At 40.9% G+C, this 21,244-nt stretch overlaps 1 pseudogene; it reads left to right on the top strand.

Annotated features, from left to right (window-relative positions):
* The first annotated feature begins 1,243 nt into the window (after nucleotides 1-1,243).
* LOC119730253 lies at nucleotides 1,244-15,195 on the top strand (annotated as a pseudogene).
* Nucleotides 15,196-21,244: the final 6,049 nt, after the last annotated feature.

Raw genomic sequence — 21,244 nt, 5'->3', positions numbered from 1 at the left:
CCTGACTTTTTTGTAAGTGTTTTATAACCAATAAAAAGTTCACTCCTGATTTCTTGACATCAAAAGTATGTGATTTATACAAATACACCGATCGTGAAAAGGACCAGCTCGTGCAATCATTTCGGGGAAAATAAACGTTGAGTTGATGCTGAGTACGGAAAGTTAACCTAATTGTGTCATTCAATTCAATTCAATTCAATTCAATATTACATTTGTTTCCATACTAAAATAATAACATAACAGAAAGCAAAATACAATAGTGTGGAGGCACAATCCTAATAAGCAAAGGCTTGTAGCGGAGTGCCTTTAGAAGAGAAAACACATTGTCATAAAAGTTGGTATCTAAACATTTCTATGCAAAACCCCCTACACCTGGGGTTTATGTAGAAAATATCAGATGGTTAATTATTACTCCTCATCACGCTCAATATTAACTTCGGCAGCGACCGCAAGCCCCATTTTAAAGAATAAGTGAATATACCAACTTTTACGACAACGTGGTAGTAATGTGTGTTGCATTCGATGTAAACTTGGAACTTCGCATCTTGCATTTGGTTTGTGTGACTGCTCTGTATTCCGACACCCCTACGTCCCGACAACCCAATGTTCGGACAAATCTATCTTCCGACACACCTTTGTTCCGACAACCATTGCGTTAGCCCATTTGTGCGTTGGGGCCGGATTCCTGGCCACTTTCATTTGACTTTTTTAGCAAAAGTTTTTTGAGGTTTTAAAGACAATTTATTTTATTATTTTGTTAAGAATATACTGTTGCTCTTAAAACGTTTAACTGTACTGAAAAGTGGAGAAAATGAATTGTGTATCATTATGCATGACATCGCATGTAAATATTATTGTTGAAAGGTAGACTTGATGACAAGTCGTTAGACTATAGTGGTTTATGTCCGTCACCGGCGCAAGTAAGCCGGGGCATGTGGGGGGACTGTAATCGAACGCACTGCATGAGAACATCGGAACATCATGGGGGTTTTAGACACATGCACTGATAAAAATGCCCGTAAATTTACGGACTCCGTAAAGTGAAATATTCCGTATTTTCGGCGTAATTATACGGATCTTTCCGTAAATGCGAATATTAATTATGCTATAGGAAATTTGGTCCCTATCATCCAACACCTCAAAGTTATTAGTGTTCACAGTTCCCCGCGAAACATGTTGTATTACGTGTACGTACATGTTATGTATGCACTTAATAGTTAACTTGACTAGATTGACCTTTTAATCTGGGTTATAGAAAATGCGCCTAAATGTTAACCAGTTTAGTCGGCCAATCTTTACGATCGACCAATCAAAACGCCCCTTTTGCACACGCATGAACAAGAACTCCGAGGTCAAACCGTATATACACAAAAGAATCCCATCGAGCGCGCGCAAAAAAAGCCAGTGTTGATCGCGCATTGCAAAATGGAGTTCGTGGGCGCGAGCACCGGCAAAAAATCCACTCCCAAAATGCCCGCCAAAAGACAAGTTCTCGGACTTCGTGTGACCAGTGATTCCAATCAGGGTGGTAGGGATCACATGGAAGACATGATTTCCATCCGATATGAGCGGAGGAAGGACAACGATTGTGCCTTCTTCGGTGTTTTTGACGGGCACGGGGGAAAGGAAGCCGCCGTGTTCGCGCGTGATACGCTGTGGGACACGATCAAAGCCCAGCGGGGATTCGAGTCCAAAGACCCGGAGAAAGTCAAGCAGGCGATCAGCGAGGGATTCCTCAAGACACAGGACGCCATGTGGAAGAAACGAGGCAAGAATATCCCCATTTTAATGTCTTTATTTTCATCAAATGTTAACTTAAGGAAGTGGCTAAATCCATTTCCCCAAAATTAAACATTGTTAATAGGGTGGTCGGCACTTTTGGGGTTTTTTGGTCCAAATATTACAAACTTGGTATCATTGGAAAGAGCTTCCAAAAAGAAATCTAATGGTACCAATTATAATTTTATATCTTAAAGTATGGTGAAGTAATGGTCCATTAAAGGGGCATGTCCCACCCTAATTATTCTGTCGGCATGGTGCGGGGTGTAAAATTAAAAAGAAAAATCCAATTCACCTCAAAATATTTGAGAAAGGTTTGGAAAACATTTTCAAGTTCATTTAGATGAGATCATATTATCCTAAATTTGTATTCTCAGGTCCTCTTTATGGTAGTCCTTTAATAGCTGGTATGTGTACATTTCCTCGGAGCTGTCATATTTGAGGTTGATTTGAACAAGGATGGCCAATCCAGGAACCTAAAATAGATATGCATGGAAACTTTGCATTAACATTCACCCAACTGTGTGTTGAAAGTATTATACGGCCAAAAAAAAGGTTTTTAACTTAGCAAAAGTACATCTTTAAAGTATGGAAGTATTTGATGACAGACAACATTTCTCCAATATGTAGGTTCCAGTGGGAGTTAACTTTATATTTATTTTGTCCCCTTTTTTTGGCCTTATGTTATGCAGAGATGTATATTCAAAAATAATTTTAAAAAACATTGAATCTTGTTCTTCATTATACATTGTACTCAGAACAGTCTGGTTAGACTCTGGACTAAACATATTCAGGAACTAGAAGCCTAGGGCAAAAAAGCAAAGACAAAAATAAGCTAATTTTAACATGTTTAATGCAAATTTAGTTCAAGTTGGAAAATATTCAAAAACAGTTGAAATATTACTATATTAATTTTTTAGCAGAATTGTATATTTGTATAATGTAAATTTCCCCAATAAAGCAATCCACCAAAATTTACCCCAGTAATCACAGCATTGAAATATTATTGCTTCATGCATGCATAAAGCATGGAGGAAGAAATAGGCAGCCATTGCATTGTGACACCGCTGTGCGCCATATTTTAAACACCTTGCTGAAGGCACCTCGACAACAAAACCCCCCAGCGTCAAAAAGCGTCATGGGAAACATAACAAAAAAACTAGTCACACAAACTCCTGAAACTCCACCCTTTCAGAAACTACCCCTTTTTTAGTCTTTCATGAACTCCTCATGTGAGATTTTTAACGATTTTTCGGCCCAAAAATCATGACAATCTGTACCTTTATTTCGTCAGAAAAAATCTCCAAAATCGGAAGGCAAAAAAAAATCGAGTGTACCTCTTCTTGGTATGAGTCGAAAGAGATTTTCTTTGGCTTTACTATGATGTCATTTCTATTTTTGTCCGACGAAATCTCGGCAAATCTCGCCACAAAACGTGAGTGAATGTCACGAGCTAAAAACAAGATGGCCGCTCCCAGGGCAACTGCGATCACAACTTCCCAGAAATAAACATCGATTTCAACAGCAAATTTCACGATTTCGCATATGGTGATCATCCAAAAAAAATATATCATTGGAAAGATCCATCATTTCTCTCTGTAATCATCTCATCAGAGAAACTGTTCCAGTTTCAAAAAAGGGTTAAACTGCGCCAGTTTGAAACACACTTTCGCATGCAAACAGATACAAATGAAGATCGACCCCGTTACGCCGACCTCCCTATTGTTAACCTTGATAACCGCATCGGTAAATGTGTGAGGGCGCTGTTCATTTGCCGAAAAGCATCGTAGTTTTTTAAAATTCCAATATTATTAACAGAATTTTTGAAATCATGCTTGGGGAAAAAATGTTGCAACCTGACGCCACTTTTTTTCTTCATAGGCTTATCATCTCAATGAAGGTCAGTCATTGCAAAAATGACGATAAGACATGAATCTGGGACTGAGAAATATTTCCAATTTTGTTGGGAAATAGGTACTTGAAAAATTTTTGTCACTCTCCATAGACTTTGTACACAATCGCTGAAGTGGTGTCAGGTTGCAACATTTTTCCCGTGATTGGCTTGAGTAACTCCAGCTGACATGCTCATCAGAAATTCACATGTAACACGTTGGACCCGTGAACATAGCGAACGGGCTTGTAAATTACGCCACCCTCCCTTACCATTTCGAACCTAGTGAAATTGTCCCTTTATGACACAAACTGAACATTATTTTACCGTGTGATAAGTACTCACATAGGAGCAACTATAGAATGCAGGGCCACACCGGAGCAAGGTTTTTTAATTTGCTTGGAGGCGTGGATGGATAGTAGCTGGAGTTACCCAGCCCTGAGTTTTATCATTGGGTTGTCTATTAGGGCTGGAGCGCATTTTTCTCAAAACTTGTAGTATTTGCAAAAAAAATTTGAAAAATGTTCAATTTTGTCCCCATTACACACTAATTGCAACTGCAACTCACCCCAACCTTGCCTGGAATAACCATTACACAGGTCCTTGAAGTAAAAAACGATCCACGATGAAGATTCAGCCTCCAATTGCAGTGAAAACAGGAGGAATAACCGCTAACTTGACAACCTTGCTGGATTGGCCAGGACCGCTATTGGTTTGTGCACAAAAAAAATTGTGTACAATGAATGGCGGTCGATTACCATGCACGTACAGCTCGCTGGTACTAGGCGTTTTTGCGGTCGGTGCATGACGTGACGCGGAAGCGTAATACCCGATGACTGTTTCATGCATTAATAAGAGGTTCACTCGCATCACAGTGCGGTACTGGAACGGCAACCGTCGAGTTGGCCGGCTATCGTGCATTCATATAGTGCAGTGTTACTGCCGTTCCAGTACCGCACTGTGATGCGAGTGAACCTCTTATTAATGCATGAAACAGTCATCGGGTATTACGCTTCCGCGCACGTCATGCACCGACCGCAAAAACGCCTAGTACCAGCGAGCTGTACGTGCATGGTAATCGACCGCCATTCATTGTACACAATTTTTTTTGTGCACAAACCAATAGCGGTCCTGGCCAATCCAGCAAGGTTGTCAAGTTAGCGGTTATTCCTCCCGTTTTCACTGCAATTGGAGGCTGAATCTTCATCGTGGATCGTTTTTTACTTCAAGGACCTGTGTAATGGTTATTCCAGGCAAGTTTGGGGTGAGTTGCAGTTGCAATTAGTGTGTAATGGGGACAAAATTGAACATTTTTCAAAATTTTTTTGCAAATACTACAAGTTTTGAGAAAAATGCGCTCCAGCCCTAATAGACAACCCAATGATAAAACTCGGGGCTGGGTAACTCCAGCTAGATGGATAGGAGTAATAGATATGCAAACCTGCAAAAAGTGCTAAGTACAGCGAATGCACTTGTCTTCTAAGCTTCTCATGAAGGATCGGAAGGGAGGGCGTGCTTGTAAATGTGTTGGGGGCACGGTACGGATCAGAGTGGCGGAGTCGTGGAGTCGCAGAGTCTAGTCGCGGAGACGCGGGGCACTGGAGTGGCGGAGGCGCAGAGTCGCGGAGTCGCAGAGACTCGCGCCGATAGAGGGTGCAATTCTCGGCGGAATTTTTTTGAGAACGAAGCATCCGTATCCATTTTAAATAGGCTCGCAAATTAGGAAGGGAGGGGCGACGGGGCACTGTCTGGAGTGGCGGAGTCGTGGAGTCGCAGAGTCTAGTCGCGGAGACGCGGGGCACTGGAGTGGTGGAGGCGCGGAGTCGCAGACACGCGCACCGATAGAGGGCGCAATTCTCGGAGATATCGACTGAGCTGCGACTCCACGATCGATTTATAAAAACAAGGAATTCCTAAGCCAAAACTGCCAAGCAAATTTACACCTACTTTTGAACATTTAGTTCTCGTGCTTAATGTATTCAATAAAAAAAAATTATTATAACACAAACAGGTGGATCTGGCTTCCTATAAATTGAATTTATCATTATAAAAATATTCTTGTCTGTTTGACATTAATATCCAAATTTTATTATAGTTAAGTTGAAAATGCAGTCATTACACTTTTCACCTTTTGTGCCTTACGGTCAGTCCGTGTCAATTCAACACGATTTGGACCTGACCCTCACAGATTGAAATGATATTTGGTGTGATGATTGGCCAATATGAAAAACCCCCAGAACTAATTTTTTTTTTTGTAAATTGGCTCGTTAGTTTCAATATACTGGTCAACAAACTTTTGACTAAAGCATGACCTCTGGACCTTAAATACTTGTATCTCAAAAACTATAGCGCCTACAATTTACAAAGCCAAGTTGTACATCATATTAAAGCTCTTTGAATGACCTCCATTTCCTAAAATAAATACCAAAATCGTAGCATGCAGCGCAGAAAAATGCGTAACGAAATGACCTTTGACCTTGAATTACGAAAATCAATATGCTTCAAATTTCGTAATTTTTTTTTCAAATGTTAGTTTATGATGTTAGCAACAATCTTAAAAAAAAATTGGGATGGGCGTTTTTAAAGTTTTTAAGTTATGATTTTTTAAAGATAGCATGTCTAGGAAAAAACCTAATTTGCATATATTTACACACGTATATGTAAATACTTGTCCTTGACAGCCCTAATGTTATGTTTCAAATGTTTAAATAGCATCTTGCTAGCTCTAGGTAGTGGTGTAACTTGTGGGGAGGGGGGTGGTGTGTGTCATTGGTGGGGGCACGTGCCCCCCCCCCCCCCCCCCCCCCGGTGGCCCCCCCCCCCCCTTCAGTGTGAACAGTTTGAGCTGGGTGTCACCATGTTGGTTGTTCATTGAATGTGACTAGAACTTGCCCATCTAATTTTGAAAGCAAAGCGTGCAATACTAGAGACAGTAGGGTTAAACTCCGGGGGTAATGGTCAATGTGCACATGCAGTACATGTATGTACATTTGTATGTAAATATATGCAAATTAGGTTTTTTCCTGGACATGCTATCTTTAAAAATTAAAAACTTAACAACTTTAAGAGTGCCCATCCCAATTATTTTTTTTAAGATTGTTGCTGACATCATAAACTAACATTTGAAAAAAAAATTACGAAATTTGAAGCATATTTATTTTTGTAATTCAAGGTCAAAGGTCATTTCGTTACGCGTTTTCTCTGCGCTTCATGCTATGATTTAGGTTTTATTTATGAAATGGAGGACATTCAAAGAGCTTTAATATGATGTACAACTTGGCTTTGTAGGCGCTATAGATTTTGAGATACAAGTATTTAAAGTCCGGAGGTCATGCTAATTAGTCAAAAGTTTGTTGACCCGTATCTCAAAACTAACGAGCCAATTGACAAAATTTTTCAGTTTTGGGGTTTTCTCATATAGGCCAATCATAACAGCAAATATCGTTTCAATCTGTGAGGGTCGGGTCCAAAATCGTGTCGAATTGACACGGAATGACCCTTACACTGGCAAAATTGAATAGTTGCTCTTCATGCTCTAGCTTACACCTGCTACTAAGATCAGAGGAAAAAAAAGGCTAGGCATGGAAAAGATCCTTGAATATTTGGTATATTCGGGGACAGCCCTATGATGACAGGAATACCATAATGTAAACTTAATGCATTTGCATTATGAGAAGGTGAATCCCAGAATCCTATCCCAGAAACTAATACGTATTTCATCAGGCCCTTTTTTCTTTTCTTGTTTCTGTAGGAAGTTGGGGTACAACAAAATCGGGGTACCCCAGCACTTCAGGGACCACGGCCTGCGTTGCCATCATCAGAGCCAGGCACATGTGGATCGCCCATGTGGGCGACTCGCGTGCCGTCCTTGGCGTGTATGGCCAGCAGGGCTTAAAGTCGCGCAGCTTGACCACGGATCACAAGCCTGAGTCCCCCAAAGAGATCAAGCGAATCAAGGCCATTGGCGGCAAGATCCAGAACAAGAATGGCGTGCAGCGGGTGGTGTGGGAACGCACCAAGCTGGACCACAGCGGGCCGGTCCGGCGAAGCACCTGCGTCGATCAGATCCCGTTTCTGGCCGTTGCACGATCGCTAGGTGAGAAAAGTTTTGGCAACAGACAACGTCCATCATTCAATACTGAAAATGTTCAAAGATTGACTCTGATTAAACCCTAACTCCCTAGGCCTTTTTGCTAGGATGTAGCCTCAATCCTGCAAAATCCTCCAATTGGCCTCATGGAAAAATAGCATATAGCCTCAATCCTGCAAATTCCTCCATTATTTCTTGAATATGGTCCATGGAGGGATGACCACTGCCTGAATCCTGCAAAATCCTCCGGCTATGTCTGTCAATAGGCGGAAAAAGAGGCAGTGACATCCTGGAGCAGTGCGGAGGATGTCAAGTATAATCAAGGACTAAATTTATGCATGGCTGAACATAAACAACACAAGGTCCGACCCAAGACCTTGACACAGTGCGTACTCCGAAATCAGCAACGCACTTTTGCCATGTAACCTCAATCCTGCAAATTCTTCCAATTTGCAAAAAGGATTTTGGAGGATTCAGGGCGGTTAGGGTTAAGGAATCATGAAGTCGAAAAGAATTCCATACAAGGCCACCACTTGTATTCCCTAATATGACCTGAAAAGTACCAAAAGTTGTTAATCTGATGAAGACACACTGTTTTAGGAGTGCAAAAATTCTTTGATAATACTTTAACTTTCTGTCATGGCCCATAGACTTTGTGCAGGAGATCTGAGTGATGGCCTTTTATGGAATTGACCTATCGCCGTTTGCAAGTTAGCCACGGCCCTTCGACAACCCTATGGAATTGTACACTATTAGTTTTGTTTGTCTCAGATTTTGCTCGTTTTGGGTTTTTTTTTTAGTGCCTAAAAAACTCAGAAACGATTTCTTAACATGATCCTGTTGGCCCTATCAGCTGAAAAGCCTCACGGCATTGCCTTTGTAATATTTTGTTGTTGAGCACACGTGAGCATAATTTGCAAGGCATTATCCCAACTCTTTCTCGCTACACCAACCGGAGATGGTCTTCCAAGCTGGAACAGCCATAAAATACTTCGGTTGTAATTTCAAACAATTGTTCACTTGTAATTTTTTTCTCAAACCAACGTCACAGGTGATCTATGGAGCTACAGCACCCTACATGATGACTACGTAGTCTCCCCGAAACCGGACATCAGTCACCATGTGCTGGAGCCAGGGACCCATCAGTGTGTGGTCATCGGTAGCGACGGCCTCTGGAACATGCTGAGCTCCAGCGATGCCATCTACATCCTGTCCATGTACCAAACAGAAAAGAGAAAGGTCAGAGGCTCACACCAAACTTGAATATATTGGCTGCGGCTTACAGTTACACATACGGTGCACGTGTTTCTGGCAGCCATAACCAAGTGTATTACTGCTAGCCACAGCCTTCTAATAATAATAATAATAATAATAATACAGTGCTTTTAAACCAGGTGTCAAAGCGGTTTACAATAATTATTGCCCCGTTGACAGTTCAACAAGCAAACACTCCTGAAACCTCAACTCCCTGGGGAGCATACCCGGCCGGTAGGCAGCCATTTCGGCGCTCTTGGCCGTAATCAACCTCTCACAGTCACCAACTCTGACCTCACAGGTACCCATCTACTCATGGGTGGAGAGAAGCAATGAGTGACAAAGCGCCTTGCTCAGGGGCATACACACACGCACCATAACCCCAGGCAGGACTCGGACCCACAACCTGCAGAATTACCCGCAGACCACAAACTCAATGCTCCAGACCACTAGACCATGGCACTAGTCACCAAAGCGCAGTCTGATTTTGCCCTAGTAGCATTTCTTGCCAAATGTGGAATCCCTTCTACAGCATGCTGAATTCAAAGACCAACATGGAAGAGATGTTAACCCTAACCTCATCTAGTTCTAGTAGTAATCTGTAGTGTGCAGTACTTCAGCATATAAGTGAGCACAGCACTAGTAATTTTTAGTATTTGGGTACTGCAAACATAATTTTTGTAGCATGTGGTACTTTACCTTAAAACCCTAACCCCCACGGGGTATTCTCTAGGCACCCTGCCAAATGCAACAGAATGCAGTGCCAGCCTTGGTACCAAGTACCTACCCTGCCAAATGCAACGCAATGCAGGCATGGAATGCATGCAGATCAGGACACTGCTAAATGCAACAACTTGCAACAACTTCTGACTACTGGTGCATTCTGTGGCATTTAGCAGGGTTAGGGTTAATTAAAGAAACCTAAGGGTGTTAGGGTTAAAGCAGAAAGTATATCTCAATTAATGTACCTGCTCAGCAGAATTCATTTTGGTATCAGTATCGAGTCAATAACATTGCTGTGGTAAGCACAGCTGGCTTATCATTCATTTTCAGTCACAGTACGTAAACAGTCCCAGCCAGTCCATCCTGCTCTATGTAGGCTGGGAGCGCTTAGCTGTTGAAAATGGTCACTTGATTGATTTTGACTGGAAGGACAACTTTATAGAGAATGCATGTTTGCATAGGAGGGTTAATATTGAACATCACAAGCCTAAACAGAAGCATTTCTAAACACAGTTTTAGAAATAACCATCATTTATGAAAATTAACCCTCCTGCTGTTTAAAGGTCACACATTAAAGAGAATATACAACATTTGCAAGCATCGAAAAATAAAACTACCAAGTTTTTACGAAATACCTAACCAGGATGTTGGTAAATGACAGTCTCAAGCATCTTGTAAAATTATGGCACCTGGTGTGAAGTCATTTTCAAGAAAATGGTATTTTTGTAAACATTTCCAACGGTGGTCGGCCGACCAGCATTGGAAAAACCTAACTATTTTTCAACTACTGCTCCAAATTTACCATTTTTTTTTCAGTCCAAATTTTGTTTGCTATTGGTTACATGTTCATGAACGGGTGTAGGCCAGCTAGACTGGTTCCCTTGCCTTACAATTTTCCATCATCTATAAATTGATCCATTTTATCTTTTGTGGAGTCAGGGAACCAGACTACTTGAACATTTTTGTTTTTCTTGGTTTTTCCAACCTTTTCGAACACAAAACTTAAAAAATGTCAGTGTAACAATATTTGATCTATTATACTAACCCCTCAAATAGTTCATTTCTGAAAATTACAGCAAAAGCCAATGATGTACATTCCCTTTAAAGTTTCCTTCCACTTCCCCTGGTATACTTTCAACAAACCAATGGGTCACTTGACAAATATTGACCCAAATTAACAGCATGGCTCAGAATGCATGTTTCCATAGGATGGTTAATTTTATAAGTTCCTGTTTGATACTGGACTGAAAGTACACCGTAAGTCTACCTGTTTTACCTAACAGTAAGATTCTTTGATAAGGCCCCAAAAAAAAGTCTCCGGTTTCTGGTATGCGCGCGTGTCGGCAAAATGAAAAAGTTTTTTTTTTCAATAAAAGATGATGTCTCAAAACCGCCAAACTCACTGGTTTGACTGGAATCCTGCTGCTGCACAATTTTAACGTGTTTTTAGATGGGGTTATGATCGAGAATAAGCTTTATGTGGCCTCTCTGGACTCCCATATATTTGCACTAAGTTTAGTCGGGCACCATTTGCAGTCATCAGCCGACATTTGAAGCAAAAAAGACAGGTAAAAAAAACCCCAAAAAACGCGTCGCCGCACCACTTTTTGGGCAAGCTCCATACCAGAAACCGGAGACTTTTTTTTTTGGCCTAAGGATGCACAAAAGAATGGAGACTGTTAACATCATGCAAATCAGTTCTTGTGCATGTTATTGGAGGCACTCCACAGTGCTAGTTAGTTTGATCTTTTTTTTTTCTGTGTCTTATTACAATTCCATTGTTAATTTTCACAGGGGGAGAAAATGAGAGAGACAATGGCACAACGACTTGTCAAGAATGCCATCAACAGGTGGGTGCTACGCTCGCTGAGAGCTGACAACACGACGGCAGTCACAATCATGATTGACTTCCCGAAGGACACACCCAAAGCTTCAACAACGGGAGACAAAACGGAGAAGACTGGAGATGCGGCAGAGACAGCATCGGCCGTATCGAAGGAAGGCGAGGGGATGAGCTCCCCAAGTACGCCAAAAGAAGAGGGTAGCTGTACCCCTGACGAAGCCAAAGCATCAACTAGCTCCCCGTCCACAAGTTCCAAACCAGAATGCTCCAAGTCACCGAGCCCCACGGCTGAAGAGGCGGCAGATGAAGATGTCGGCATGGAGCTCCGGATCAGGGGAGAAACAGACTTTGTGGGCGTCCAGGGCTTCGGGAGTGTCAGACCGAAATTGAGGCACAGCAATGCTTTCCGGGATTTCGTCTTCCGGTTCCACTACCCGGATGCCGAGGAGCTAGCTAAGGATGCCTGGGAGAAGGACGGATGGGATCGCAAACGGAAGTGGAGGTATGGTGATGGCTTTGGTGACTGGGATTATGGAGACGGATACAACAATGAGTACGGATACAACAAGAGATGGAAGCCTGATGGCAAGACATACATCAACAACCCCGTCCCAACTGTTTCAAATGAAGTGAAGATCCGCAAGAAATCGTCTGCCCCTTCTCCTTGGCTGACTCCTAAGACCGAAGAGGTCAAGAAAAAGAAGTGCGGCTGCTTTGAGTGCCACAACAACTTTACCGAGTACTGCCTCAGAAGAAAGAAAAACAGACCCAAGATCGAGATTGTGCGAGAATACCTGACGAACCCGGATATTGAGAAAGAAGAGGAGTGCGCGTGTTTCGAGTGCACCAGTGGCGTTCCCCAGTTCTGCGGCAGTAGCTGCGACGACTCCAGCCCCTGCAGTTCACCCAAAAAGAAAAACTGTCGGTGCCTCGAGTGCAAGAATGGTAACCCCGAGTTTTGCAAGGGCAAAAAAGCCAAAGGTCAAACAAACCCCAAGAAGAAGCTAGATAGCCCGTTCAAACAGACACGGTACAACACGCGCAACTCGCCAACTGAACCCGAGGTGCCACTAGCACAGAGGGCATTGCGAAGCCTGAACAAGAGCGCGACACCGTCAACAAAGCCAAAAAAGCTGTACACGCCATCCAAAACCAGACTGAATGGCCGACATAGATCTGCACCCATCATTAAAAGCTGTTAGGTTTGCAAGACACTCTCCCCTAGATGGTAAATCATTTGGCGAAACCGCTTTTCCTCCAAGTTGAAAGATCCTGAACTTTTTCTTAACCCTAACCCTAGCACTAGCAGACGTAGCCTTTCGCCAAGGCCATCGTGGCTACAGTGGCTTAAGTTGCCGGCATTACATTACATGTATACATGTACGACTGGAGCAGGAGGCCACACACGCGAGTGGCGAAGCCACGGGCCTTTTCCAACTTGTCAAGAATTTCTTATGTTTTTCTTTATAGTCTCGATTTTTCCAAATAATCATTAAGCTTTTAGGACGCGCTTGGCTACTACCCGGATGCTTGCACAAAATTTAAAAACAAAAAATGCTAGTCTAGTTTTCCACGAAATCATGACCGCGTAGTTGTTCTTTCATTATCTTATTTTAATTTTACTTATAAAAGAATTTCAAGAAATTATTTGAGTGTATGAAATTATTTTTTCATCTGAACTTATAGTTATTTCCTCTTACTTATTTCTATTACTCGCCCTTCTTCCACAAATGGAAGCAACTAGGCAAAATCCGCATTGTGATTGGTACACCTTTCAGCACCCCACTTATTTGCATAAAAAAATATATGAATAATTCAACAAAATCAAGTTAGAAAAGGCCTCATGTCTTCGCCACTTGTGCGTGCTGACTTAATCTTTGCTCCAGTCGCTTCGTGCTTTCGCAGCTCCGCCGCTCTAAGCCACGATGCCTTGGCGAAAGGCTATGGCAGATGTAACAGGGTGCATCAGGTGGAAAAGTCTGGTGCACTTTGATGCAGTCAGCTTTCAATACCAGGACATGAACAGCCAGTTCTGAAACAATGAGAGCTAATCCCATTGAACAATGCCACAGTTGTATCCTGCTGTGTTGGGTGACCACAGATGCTGAGGCAGTTTGGCCTTGAGACTCTTTGCCTGATGGAACTTGCTGCACTTGGAAGGCTTGTCACTTTATAGACAAGTGTTGCATGTTGCTGCGTTTGGAAATGTTTCTAGCCAAAACACCCAGGAGGGTTATTAACACTTAACACTGCGCAAACCTACGTGTCTTTTGTATGATGATAACTTGTTGTTTTGGGTTGGGTTTTTTGTTTTTTTTGTTTTGTTTTTTTGCACGTTATGTTTCTAGAAACAGTCCTACACCATTTTTCCCTGCACCTTTTTATATACCTGTATTCTTATTCATTATATTTGTACAGTTTTGTACTTTACTGTCGTGTCTAAATGTTGTTTTTTGTGGGGGGTTTTTTGTTCAATTTTTCTTTTTACCGAGACTGTTTCAGCATTTTTAGCAGTAAATTTAAAGTTGCATTATTAATTTGCACTGATTATATTTTTAATACAATTGCCAGGAACATACAAAGTACTGTATCCAAGATGAGACAAATACAATGTACATGTAAATTCTAAATTTATGTTACTGTCAAAATAACATTATTGTACAGGTTGAGTAAAAAAAAAGCAGAACACAAAAATATTTCATATTTGAAAAAAAATATGTAGCACCAAAATTGATTGCAACTTGGAAGCCCATTAATTGAACTACTTTTGAGTGAGAAAATTATTTCAATTTCTCGACCCATTGATATTTTATCACTATTTAAACGAAGTAACTAACTAACTAATTAAAGGATTATAATATCCACTTTTTTTAACGATGGGCCTTCAAAAGGACTATGTTAAATATTTTTAACTTTTAAACTTAAGTTTTATTGCTGGTGATGTTTGAAGACAATTGTTTGAAATACGCCAATTTTTGAAAATCGTATTTTTGGAAGAAATAGATTTTAGGGTCATTTTGTTTTAAGTGGCAATATAATTTGAATGGATTGAGCAGTCGAAGTATTTTTTTTTTCGTCTAAAAGTAGTTTGTTAAATTGGCTTAAATACCAGTCCTATTGTTTTGTTAAATATTTGTTTTAAATATGAAATACATTTTGGGGGATTTGGTATCCGCTTTTTGGTTAACTCACCCTGTATTGGAAAATGAACAATTTTAGGGCATTGTAAAACAATTATATGTAACTTTTAATATTGTAATGAAATTGTAAATACATGAATTTCATTTTTGTATGACACCAGCTAAATACTAAAAAATCAATTGAATATTTACCCACGTCGCAAGTTAAATTAATCCTAATATGTTTTTTAAAAAAAAAAAAACCTTGCGAACATGTAGAGTAGGGTTAATTCTGTATTGGCATTATAAACTTTTTCTGCTCGATTTTCCAGTATTCCTAAAAGGGAACAATGATTTGATTCCCTTCCTCTCAATCAGGATTAACTAGTCGGGATTTGGGCAACTATTTATAATTTCAGCCTGACATTGACCCAAGTAGGAATTCATGCCCAATTAGGAGTCCCTTCTGCTGAATGCATTGCCCAATGTATATATAAAAAAAAATGGCCAACAATTAGTCGCAAGTGATGAAAATCACCCATTTTTGCTAAATAAACCAAGACTTCGTTCCTTGTCATATTTATGCAAAATGTGCAATTTGTGAGAATGGCGGCTATTAATTGTACATATGTATATTGATTCCTATTGCCATGCAATGAAGCCAATTATTTTTAAGTAAATTTTTTTTTTTTTTGGCAGCTTAAATTGAAAGTTGGAGTTTTTGACAATTTGTACATTTTTTAGGCCTTAAAATGTCAATAAAGAACTTTTACATTTGTACTGTACCTATTTAATACTAGGTGTATTTGAACCGCTCCATTATTTAGAGCTGCATTATAACGCCAAAAAAAACTGACTCATGTTAAATTTGTTCTACATAACCCCACAACTTAAGAACAGATGTTTCATAATGGTAAACCAGTACTTCTATAAGTGTCTGCAATTACCTGTATCAGTTTATGTCGATAATTTGTGCCATTTTGATAACTTCGGCAAATTTGTACCTTCAAGGCTATCAGAACATTTCTGGCAACTTGGATCCTGAAGGCCGGTTTTTTATACCTCACGCGAATGTAAATGCGAAGCAATTTTGAAGCTGCAAAATTCACTGTGAAAATCACCAGGGTTGTGGGTTCAACTTTTGCAAATTCACAATGCACAGACTTGCACATTTTCGTTCATGCTGTGCATGAACTGGTATTTACTTATACGCAAGTCTGTTTTACTGTACAAAGTCATTAAATCTGTCATGGATTATTTATTGCAAAACCCCCACGGCATCAGGGCTTTAGTAAGAATTTGAAAATGTGACATCCAAATTTGCCTACAGGTGAGGAAAAATAAGCTAAAACACCAGATTGTTCCAAGTTGCACGGGTAGCTAGTGTGTAAAGTGCTCGCCTCTCACCACTGGCCCGGGTTCGATTCCCAGCTCTGACCATATGTGTGTAGAGTTGTTTGATTCTCACCTGTGCTGTGAGGATTTTTCTCCGGGCTCTCCAATTCGCTCTTTTCACACTCCACCATTGGGCATGCAGAGCCTCAATCTGGCAACTTTACACAATAAAAATAGCCGGTTCAGTGATCTGAACCCAGACACGGGAATCACTGAACCGGCTATATCTATTGTGTAAAGTTGAAAGATTGAGGCTCTTGCATGCCCATGGCGGAAGTGTGAAAAGAGCGAATTATATTTCCTTCCGCAAAATTCGTTAGATCTCTGTTAGCACGTTAGATCTCTGGCTGTGCTTGGTGGTCATACATGGGATGTATGGTGGCAGCCTGAGGCGCCTTTACATGCCTTCTGCAGCTCGGCCACATTGTAGCCGCGTCCTTTGCAATTCAGCTGCAAGCAAGGACATTGAGCACCCCCGAATGTATTTATTCGCTGAAGTTTTGTACTCTTGCATTTACCTTACTAAACAAAGGCCATTGCCAAATTGCATGTACATGTACTTGGTTTTGGTTGGTATTACCATACATCTATAGTCTTATTTGTGACTTATTAATTTAGCTTTTTCCAATGCACCTGTTGTACTTGTCTTATATTTGTCACTCAAGCTTCCAGCTGCTGCAATTTGTATAGTGTACATGGAAATACATTTTGTAATTTGTACTTGTGTATGTACAAATCTTTGGAATCTTTTTGTGTGGGCCACATTTTTTAACAGTGACAACTAGTACACGTATGGCTTAAATAATTAGAACTGTTTTCTTAGAAGAAAAAAAAGGTGTTTGTAATTAAAAGTGGTACATTGTGACAAATGTATCCTGGGCAATCAGTCACTTGTTTAAAAACTTGAAATGTCGTAGTTTTGTAGCTTCACTTTCACCTTCTCCCCCCGCCCCCCCCCCCCCCTTCCCAAAAAACCTGAATATTCTTGGACTGTACATCCATTCTATCTTAATAATATTTTAATATCTATCCAAAATCCGCCTCCCAGCAGGACAGTATACAAATAATGAATGTTTGTGAGTGCAATGGTAAGAATAATTTCATGAGGTGACAGATGAAATGTTCCATTCCACGAGGCGAAGCCGAGTGGAATGGAACATTTCATCTGTCACCTCATGAAATATTCTTTCTATTGCACGAACGTGAAACATTCATTATTTGTTTTATATAACAACTGAATAAATCCTCGTCATCTGATTGGATGACTTTTAATAGCCAATTTATTCAAGTCAAAAATTGTTTACAAGTTTGACAAGTTCAGAGTTATCATATTTAATTTATGCAAACTGTTCAACAGGTTGAGAACTATCATATTCAATTTATCTCAATTAAAAACTTTTCCATAAGTTTAGAACTTAAACAGTTCAATAAGTTCAGAACTTTTATTGCCAATTTAAACACCACAGCACCACCTTCGGCAACATGTGCAGTGACAGTGCAATGGTACTTCTAATCACAGTGCAATAGTACTTCCATTGCGCTGCGCGCCACGCGCGCGCCATGCGTTGGTACGAATAATTCATTGACATGTGATCGACGATCCACCAATCAGATGACGGGGATTTATTCAGGTGTATAATGGACACTGTGGCATCTATTTTATGTACATGTACTTTTAAACCACAAATGGGCATCAAGCAAGATAAATCCTGAAACCTGTTAAGTCCTAGTTAAAAAAATTCCTGCAACTGAGGGGTTTAGGTTATTGCACGGGAAAGTTTAGGGTAAAGAACTGAACGGACGAATCGTATCTGGGCATGTGATCATTGTGCACGAGCCCCTTTAATGGCGATATAGACCTTGTGCTTAGCAACCATCTTGGAGGGCAATGCCTTTGTTTTGTTGGGATACGCATGGGTGAGCTTTTGTGCGCTCTAAGATGGCCGCTATGCATGAGGTCTATAGACATTTCTTTTGTTTGTAAACATTGACGCCATTTTATATGGACTGCCGCAAGCGCATAAATTGAAGCCAGGGTTGACCATTATTTTTCCAGAAAACTTCCTCATAACGCCTTCAAAACAGTCAAAAGGCATGTGAAGAAATTATGTTTGTTGACAATGTTGTATTTCCAACAATCAAATAATATTTGGGTTATCTGTAATAACTCTTCTTCATTTTTGCAGTTTTGGACCTTCCATAGATTTGCAACTCGTGGTTGGCAAAAAGACAGTTTGCCAACCAAGCGTAGAAAGGTCTATTGTACAAAGCTACTGCCCCATGGCGGTTTACCTGAATAATAGCTAGCACAATGCTTTAGCCAATGAAAGGGGCCTTCTTCATAGACTGGTCTAACAGAGTAAACGCGAGATAACCAACATGACAAATACTCTGACCAGTATTGAATTCAAGTCCATCACGGGTCCTTCACAAGTCTGGTTAAAAGAAAATCACAAGTCCAGTCACAGCCTCACAGATAACAGGGGATGAACAATAAACAAAAGGAAGCTTGTGAAAGACTCAACTCCGTGCACAAGTACCCCCTCAATGGTTGCTAACTGAGAGTTGGGGGAGACACCAGGATGCCTGATGCTCACGCAAAGACACTACAGGTTTGCACATTCAGAAATAAATAAATCGTGCATACAAAGCATCATCTACTTTTCATGCAAAGTAGTACATGCCACTGATAGCAACTCAGGATGGCATGGGCGTAAAGCGCTCGCCTCTCGCCAAGGTGACCATGGTTCGAATCCTGGCCGCGGATCACATGTGAGTAGAGTTGTGCGTTTGTTCTCTCCTGTGCCACAAGGGTTTTCATCCCTCCGGAAAAGTAAAACACTTTCGATCTCAGGCTGTGCTCCGTGGTCATATATGGGTCGATGTGGCTGGCAGCCATAGACGCCTTTACGCGCCAGCGGCCCGACCACGTTTTAGCCCCGTCCTTTGCAATTCAGCATACCAGCTGCGAGTAAGGATGATTAGCCTCCCAAATTATTAAGTGTGTAAATGTATTGCAAACTCTTGGGGGAAGCAAGTAGGCTCTGACCCTAATTAGCATAGTTTTTGAGATGTATGTGTACAATTGCCAAACCTTTGTTTTAGGCATGCAAGGAAAATACTAGTCCGAGTATCACCCATTGTCCAACAGAGCCCTTTCTGTAACCAAAGTTTTATACATGTATATCTGAGCAATGCTAAATTTATGAGACCCCGGGCGCCAGCCAATCGGAGTAGACTTAAGAAATTGTGAGGTCATTTCAATCAGAAATGTGGACTAAGCTGTTGGTTTGTCAATTTGGCTACCATTGTTTTTGCATTACAACGGGTTACTGAAGACCTGATAGAAATCGCCTGCTGAATGGTCAGAATCTCGAGGTCAAGGCGCAGTCTTGTTTTGCATAATTAATCACCGAATCCGCTCGCATATCATAGACCCTCGCTGTGCAAGGAGATATTCCATAGACTAGGAAAACACTAACAAACAGACTTATCTCTCCTTTCCAGAAAATAAAGGTACACTGTATGTACAGTACTTTATTTCTATGTTCATGTAGACCACAACAATTCCAAAAACCATTGACTGTAATGTCGGTAGTATGACCAATTTAGTTCTTCATGGCTTACATTAAATGTACATTTACATTTCAACATTTGGGTTTCAGGTTTAAGGGGGGGGGGAATGCAAACCTTTTCAAAACCTCCCTCAAAGCTTTTAATAGAAATGAATACATGATAATGCTTCTTTTACTGTACAAATGTCATGAGCCTTTTAACCAAATGACAGGCGCTGTCACACAATAAGAGGGTGCTATTTAGATTGGAAACACTTGGGTAAATATAAAAGACTTTAGGCCGTTTTTTTTTAATTACTTGGATTACGGAATCGCCGCCGGAAAAAATCGGAATTTTGAAAAAAATTAAAAAAATCGCCGCCGGAAATTGTCGATTCTGACTACCCCAAAAAAAAAAATTAAAAAAAAAAAAATGTGCCTATCGTACAAAAAACTCTATATTGCGCGCTGTCCAGGCCTGTAAACCATAGTATTAGTACTGGTTTGATCGAACGACATCAGTGTTCTCCAACTTTGTAGAACAAACCTGGCGCCCCGCCATGCTTTCTGCGGCGCCCGCCATGTTTAAGAAGTCCCCGCCAAGCTTTAAAATCCTGCCGCCAGGTTTAATTTTTTTGACTCTACAGTGTACATTTACAACTAAAATAATTGATTTCAGTTGTTTTTCCACACATTAACAATGTGTTTCGATGTCATCCCAGCCCGATCGGGGTTGTCTTAAAATCTCGCTGAATCAATCACACGCACGGTACGGCCGGCCGTGCGAACACCAGCGATTCCCCATGCACTGTACGTACTATACTATTAGGTACGCGCGATGTACAAGTACACACTGACAACTGAATCCCCAGTTCCGGAGTGTGCCGATACTTCAAGTAGCGACAACCCCGCCGCAAAAATATATATCTGTATTAGTACACACACACCCACACACCAGCAGGAGTACGTACGGCAGATCTTACGTGCAGCCAACCGACTTTCTTTTTCTCAGTGCTTCCACGCGCGGTACACTATATAATACGCATTGATGTTTTTGTACGAGGAAAACGAGCTCGAGGCCAAAACACGCGTGCACATGGTGTCCGGACGATCATGCCGATTGTCAAAAGTTATAAATGGCGATCGTGTATGGGCCCGGTTCTCAAAGAGAACAAAATCCACTTTTAATTTATTTGACTTACCAAACTAGTTGTCGACATTTAAGAACATACAGGTAGGTCATAAATAGAGGGAAATTTGGGGGAAAAATGACGATGACAACGTCAAAACGCAACATGAAAATAAAGATGACGATCGCACGGCACCGACACCACCCATAAAATCGCGTTAAAAAAAACGTAATTTGTATCCCATTTTGTTTTTCACAATTACAAAAAGGTGTCATTTGATCTGAGAGAAGTCTGCTTTAGGTTGAAAAGGAGATTTTTGAATGCTAAAAAAATCGGGGGAACTGGCCTGGTCACTCCATGGTCACTATTTCTTTGAAACCGTGGTTTTGAAAATGCAGTGACTGTTCATTCTCGTGCCCGTTTTTGTTTCTTCATGTCTCTATGGGCGCCGCCATGTTGGATGATA

This window comes from Patiria miniata, unplaced genomic scaffold (assembly GCF_015706575.1).
Source record: "Patiria miniata isolate m_02_andy unplaced genomic scaffold, ASM1570657v1 HiC_scaffold_22, whole genome shotgun sequence".
NCBI lineage: Eukaryota > Metazoa > Echinodermata > Asteroidea > Valvatida > Asterinidae > Patiria > Patiria miniata.
This window is presented reverse-complemented; position numbering and strand designations above follow the sequence as displayed.